The sequence below is a fragment of the Oncorhynchus mykiss genome, chromosome 8 (genome assembly GCF_057628025.1).
Source record: "Oncorhynchus mykiss isolate SJ-2025 chromosome 8, ASM5762802v1, whole genome shotgun sequence".
Taxonomy (NCBI): Eukaryota; Metazoa; Chordata; class Actinopteri; order Salmoniformes; family Salmonidae; genus Oncorhynchus; species Oncorhynchus mykiss.
In genome coordinates this window covers 55,565,081-55,572,485 of record NC_143029.1, presented here as the reverse complement: position 1 = coordinate 55,572,485, position 7,405 = coordinate 55,565,081, and positions in this window count along the sequence as shown.

Below are 7,405 nucleotides of genomic sequence, written 5' to 3'. Positions count from 1 at the left end.
TCTCAAGGCCATCAGACTATTAAATAGCCATCACTAGCCAGCTTCCACCTGGTTACGCAACCCTGCACCTTAGAGACTGCTGCCCTATATACAGTACATAGACTTGGAATCAGTGGCCACTTTAATAATGGAACAATACTCACTTTAATAATGTTTAAATAATGTTTACAAACTGCTCTACTCATCTCATATATATATATACTGTATTCTATTCTACTGTATTTTAGTCAATGCCACTACAACATTGCTCAATGTAATATTATATATTTCTTAATTCCATTCTTTTACTTTTAGATTTGTGCGCATTGTTGTGAAATGTTAGATACTACTGCATTGTTGGAGCTAGGAACACAAGCATTTCGCTACACCCGTAATAACATCTGCTAAATATGTGTGTGTGACCAATACAATTTGATTTGATTTTAGTAGCCTAAAGGACTAGAACTGTGGGATGGATGTACGGACTATAGTGCATGAGGGGAGAACGGCATTGTTGTTTTGTACCGGTCGCTCTCTCTCTTGCTGTCTCTTTTCCTCGAGTTAATTGGAATTCTTCGTCTGCAATCTGTCCCCGGAGACGAGGAGAGATTAGATCAGCCCTTGTTAGCCGCCAGATCCGGCGGACACCGAAATAAAAGAGCCGAGCAGAGACTCATCCAGGACGCCGGTGGAAGGAGGAAGTTGACGTGCCACTCCAGGGAGGAACACGGCTGCCGAGGACAACTGGAGTGGGGCTCAATGCAGACAAAGCCTTTCCTAAAGTCACGTTTGAATGAGACTCTATTGCATTCGAGTGTTCTGAGTATTCATTTGCTTTGTCCTGCTCCTTCCAAGTCATCTCCGCTGGTCTGGATTCGGACGCCCACAGAGATGCTGAAGCACCCGCCTACGGAGAGAGCAAAGCCGAGGGAGTTGAGAAGGGACAAGCGACAACGCACTTCCTATTGTCTCTCGGAAATGCGTGAGTCTCTTCTACTGTCTGTTTGTCAGGCTTTCCATTGAACCCTGCTTTGTGTTCGCTCCTCCAGTCACTACTAACTGCCGAACGAAGCAAGCCGGAAGCGCCACTTCCGTGTTTACCGCTGTTACCACGGAGACTGTCGCAGCAGAGTGAAGTCAGCCACTGCGAGAGAAGAACCCCAAACAGACTGTAAATAAATCCCCAAAAGCCTGCAACCCGGACTCTAGAAACTCCATCAATCTGAGGCTTTTCTGGTCTGGTGAGATGGGCAGTGTAATAATGTATTATGTTTTGGTCGGCTCTGACTGTGAACGAGAGGAAGTACCTTTACTTTGTACATTCACACCTATTTAGCCACCGTGAATCTAGCCTGTGGTGGCTGGTTCGGTATCCTGATTGGCTGCACTTATTTATAGTCCTCAAACTTGTCAACATCTCTAAAGAGTGAGGTTAGGCTATAGATGCTTTATGCTTGGTTTCCTCCGGCTAGTTTTGGTAGCTTGTTTGCCACTCTCACGTGTGATATTGAGAAAGTTGCATAGTTTGCTGTGCCATAGTGTGTTGCGTTGTTTCTGTGTTTTAGTGTGCTCCTTATTGAAACAGAATCTTGTGGTTTTGCATCCCAAGTTTGGGATTTGCTGTTTGATATTTACTTTTTGCTGCATGAATTTGCCCTTTTGGTTTACACTGCCTGTCTGTACCTCTGGTCATTGTTAGGGTCAGTTCTTGCCACTGTAGGGCCCTAGGTGGCCCCACTGTCCATGTGTGTTAGTTTTTGTTTTGCCCTACCAACGAGTACTGTCTACTCCCTATGAATTTTCTACAATAAAGATTGTGTATTTAACAGCTACCCTTTGTGCAGTATTGTCTGTTCTGGGGATCCAAAATAGCCTGTACATTTTCCACCTTTGACACTTACTACACCTGACACTTAACGTTTCAACACAAAGTCAGTGCCGTATTGTTTTTTCAACAAATCAGAGTACCTCTTCACAGAGTATTGTAAACAGTGGAGGCTGCTGAGGGGAGGACTGCTCATACTAATGGCTGGAATGGAGTGTTCTAGCTGGAATGAAGTCAATGGAATGGTATCAAACACATGAAAACTGTTTGCTACCATTCCATTAACTCCATTCTAGCCATTATTATGAGCCGTCCTCCCCTCAGCAGCCTCCACTGATCTTAAATCATATTTTCCTACTACAACTGACTTTGCTGATTATTATTATGTATTGAGGAAAAATGTACTGACTACAACTGACGTGTTGGATTAGCCCCTTGTTTTCAATTTTCACCTAAAATGACATCCCCAAATCTAACTGCCTGTAGCTCAGGCCCTGAAGCAAGGATATGCATATTTTTGGTACCATTTGAAAAGAAACACTGACGTTTATGGAAATGTGAAAGGAATGTAGTAGAATATAACACAATAGATCTGGTAAAAGATAATACAAAGAAAAAAAAAGTTATTTTGTATTTTTTTTGTACCATCATCTTTGAAATGCAAGAGAAAGACCATAATGTATTAATCCAGCCTAGGTGCAATTTAGATTTTGGCCTCTAGATGACATCAGTGTATGTGCAAAGTTTTAGACTGATCCAATGAACCATTGCATTACTGTTCAAAATGTTGTATCAAGACTGCCCAAATGTACCTAATTTGTTTATTAATAACTTTTCATGTTTAAAATTGTGCACTCTCTTCAAACAATAGCATGGTTTTCTTTCATTGTAATAGCTACTGTAAATTGGACAGTGCAGTTAGAGTAAGATTAATGCACTAAGTATAAGTCCCTCTGGATAAAAGTGTCTGTTAAATGACTCAAATGTAAAAATGTATCATATTGAGGATGTTCGCGAATGGGTCAGAGCCATATATAGTGGTTCCTCCTTTAAAAATTGCGTCGCACTGGAGCACACCTTGCGGGCTGCTGCAAAATGTTATTTAATGGTCAGCCATTTTTTCTGTTAATGCAAGTTAGTGCTAGTTTGACCACCAGAGGGCATCTTTGAGAAGCATTTGATAGTCTTCCATATTGGCATTACCAGAGAATTTAAAACCTTTTTTTGTAATAACATAGCATATGGGATTGATTTTAAGAAATGTGGCTTAATTAATTTCATTAACATTATGGTGTTTCTATTCCGAGAAAAACATAACCCTCAGGGTTTCCGTTAGGATGGAATGGAAAATATGGCGCTGTACAACGTGACATTGGAGGATTCTAAATTTATTGCCTTCATTAGATAACTTTGTTCCAATATTTCTGTAAATCAGTGATATTTATCCAATAGTAATTCGTTATGGATCCATAACTAAATCAACATCTGCATTTTGAAATAGTATTTTTATCATTATTTTATTAACGAAGGCATAAAGATGCTGATGAAGAAATACAGTACTGTACAGTATATGCTTTTACATTTGGATAATAAAGCATTTTGAAGATACAGTGAAGGAAAAAAGTATTTGATCTCCTGCTGATTTTGTACGTTTGCCCACTGACAAGGAAATGATCAGTCTATAATTTTAATGGTAGGTTTATTTGAACAGTAAGAGACAGAATAACAACAAAAACATCCAGAAAAACGCATGTCAAAAATGTTATAAATTGATTTGCATTTTAATGAGGGAAATAAGTATTTGACCCCCTCTCAATCAGAAAGATTTCTGGCTCCCAGGTGTCTTTTATACAGGTAACAAGCTGAGATTAGGAGCACACTCTTAAAAGGCGTGATCCTAAACTCAGTTTGTTACCTGTATAAAATACACCTGTTCACAGAAGCAATCAATCAATCAGATTCCAAACTCTCCACCATGGCCAAGACCAAAGAGCTATCCAAGGATGTCAGGGACAAGATTGTAGACCTACACAAGGCTGGAATGGGCTACAATACCATTGCTAAGCAGCTTGGTGAGAAGGTGACAACAGTTGGTGTGATTATTCGCAAATGGAAGAAACACAAAAGAATCGTCAATCATCCTCGGCCTGGGGCTCCATGGAAGATCTCACCTCGTGAAGTTGCAATGATCATGAGAACGGTGAGGAATCCGCCCAGAACTACACAGGAGGATCTTGTCAATGATCTCAAGGCAGCTGGGACCATAGTCACCAAGAAAACAATTGGTAACACACGGTACACCGTGAAGGACTGAAATCCTGCAGCGCCCGCAAGGTCCCCCTGCTCAAGAAAGCACATATACATGCCCGTCTGAAGTTTGCCAATGAACATCTGAATGATTCAGAGGACAACTGGGTGAAAGTGTTATGGTCAGATGAGACCAAAATGGAGCTCTTTGGCACCAACTCAACTCTCCGGGTTTGGAGGAGGAGGAATGCTGCCTATGACCCCAAGAACACCATCCCCACCGTCAAACATGGAGGTGGAAACATCATGCTTTGGGGGTGTTTTTCTGCTAAGGGGCCAGGACAACTTCACCGCATCAAAGGGACGATGGACAGGGCCATGTACCGTCAAATCTTGGGTGAGAACCTCCTTCCCTCAGCCAGGGCATTGAAATGGGTCGTGGATGGGTATTCCAGCATGACAATGACCCAAAACACACAGCCAAGGCAACCAAAGGAGTGGTTCAAGAAGAAGCCTAGCCAGTCTCCAGACCTTAATCCCATAGAACATTTGTGGAGGGAGCTGAAGGTTCGAGTTGCCAAACGTCAGCCTTGAAACAATGACTTGGAGAAGATCTGCAAAGAGGAGTGGGACAAAATCCCTCCTGAGATGTGTGCAAACCTGGTGGCCAACTACAAGAAACGTCTGACCTTCGTGATTGCCAACAAGGGTTTTGACACCAAGTACTAAGTCATGTTTTGCAGAGGGGTCAAATACTTATTTCCCTCATTAAAATGCAAATCAATTTATAACATTTTTGACATGCGTTTTTCTGGATTTTTTTGTTGTTATTCTGTCTCTCACTGTTCAAATAAACCTACCATTTAAAATTATAGACTGATCATTTCTTTGTCAGTGGGCAAACGTACAAAATCAGCAGGGGATCAACTACTTTTTTCCCTCACTGTATAAGCCAACTGCATTGGTTTATTAGGCTACTGTGCAGTCTGACAAGTAAACATAACCTACAATACATACTGTAGTAAACATGGGAAAGTGCCTAAGAGCAGGCCATATCTCTACTAGAGAATGCGGCACGCAGGAAACCGGGATTCAATTCCCTTACAGGGAGGAAGGGGTAGGTAAATAAGAATCTACTGGAGACATTTCAAAAATACAGGTAGACTTGGGGATTTTGGTCACGGACAGTGCTATTCGCAAACACTATTATTAGATGCCTGTTTTACACCGAACTCAAAAGCCCAGGAAAATGAACAGGTACAGTAGGCAACAATAACGTAAAGTAGGCCTAATAATGCCTAAATAAATCGACTGCTGGTCTTTACTGTATGCTGCACATTTTTACATTCTATTCCATTTCCAGCGAGACTATTCAAGCCATCGACTCACTGATGAATGAAGATGATAAGCGATCGGCAAAGGCCAATCTGTAATCTGCTGGCATCACGGCACAACATCAACATCGCACTAATCACAGTCAGAAGACGGTTGAAGAAACTGCCGTGGACTTCTGGAAAGGCTCGGTAAGACATGTTTTATATATATATATATATATATACAGTTGAAGTCGGAAGTTTATGAAACCAACAAGAAATAGATTTGAAACAAATATGTCGGTCATTGAACAACCCCATGCCATAATTAGAGAGTGAAAAAAACACACCAATCCCTTTCATAACTTCGTTAAACAATAAAAGTTAATTCACCAATATTTCTGAAAATGTATATATAGTTTTGCACAAACTCTTCATATTATGATTTTGATGTTCTCATATTCCTTTAGAAATAAACGCAGTGTAATAGAATCACCTATGGGTAGAGTGCATGGGCCTCTTCTGTGTGTGTCCACAGCCCATGGCTCATGGCCCATGGCTCATCACCCACACCCCCACAATCGCCCTTGAGCTCTAGGTCTGGACACAACCCACACTCCCCCTACCTCCACCTCCTCACCCCTCTGCCCCCTCATCATCCTACATGCATTGGATCTTCTCTCAATTCAATTTCAATTCAAGGGTGCTCTCTCTCTCTCTCTCTTTTTGCTTGCTCACTCTGGCTCCCATGCATAATTAAGGCTTCAGTGGAGTGGAGGTGTTCTCTCTCCCTCACTCTCTCTCTCTCTCTCCCTGCAGTGGTGGTGGTTGCCGACGGGCGAGCAAGAAGCTTTAACTTCTCTCCCAGACCTTTACAGTAGAGAAGGGCCTGTCTCATCAAGTGAGCACGTTCAAATGTTCAATCACACCCCCTGATACTGCGGGGGGCTCTGGTTTCACTTAACACTGTCATCTTATCCACCCGCACTCATCAATACACAATGTAGGAGCTGCTGCTGTGGTGTCGTAGCAAGAGCCTGGACCTGGACCTAATGCAGGCCTGCAGATGATGGGTGGCCCGTATACTGGACACAGGCTAGGGCAGCAAGGCACAGTTTATCAGTTAATGCATTTCCTGCCTCTCTCCACCAGCTTATTACCAGAAGAAGATAATCTAGTTAGCCAGGTGTCAGACCAAGGTGGTTATTCATTTCAAATTCAATCTTCCCCTTTTAGCTTTGTGGGAATAACATTCCTGTTTCTTTACCATACAGCGTTACTGAAGGTATGCTATATAGTAAACCCTTACACCTAATCACTTAGAAACTCTGAATATTGGTTCTGATCATGTCTTGTCCTATATCATCAAGCCATGGAGATATGAATATCAATAGTATATTAAAGAGATAGTCATGGTGCATTAAAGGGATAGTTCACCCCCAAATCAAGTTTGTTAAAAGCTTACATACTTCCCTGTGGTCTATAGGCAAGCTGAGTCCATACTCTGTGCCATCTGTTGTGCAGATTCTGTTAGCCTGCATTATGCTAATTAGATGGTGCCAATCTTTCCCATTTATTTGGAAATTAAGCCTGCAAATTTCTCCCTGTGCGTTTACACAACAGATGGCATGGAATATGGACTTTGAGGTACAAACATGTCTGGAAACTGTTTCTAATCCTTGTAATAATAATGCAATACTGTATAGAGCAATATAGTGGAGATTAATACATTTCCCTACGACAAAGAGTTAGTATACTCTCTCCTCTCATGGGGCAGAATGCTACAGTGCCTTCAGAAAGTATTCTTTCCTTTGACTTATTCCACATTGTGTTTTGTTACAGCCTGAATTCAATTTTTTTATTTCACTAGGAAAGTAAATTAAGAACAAATTCTTATTTTACAATGACGGTATACCCCGGCCAAACCATCCCCTAACCCGGACGATGCTGGGCCAATTGTGCACCACGCTATGGGTCTCCCGACCACGGCCGGTTGTGATACAGCCTGGGATCAAACCAGGGTCTGTAGTGATGCCCCTAG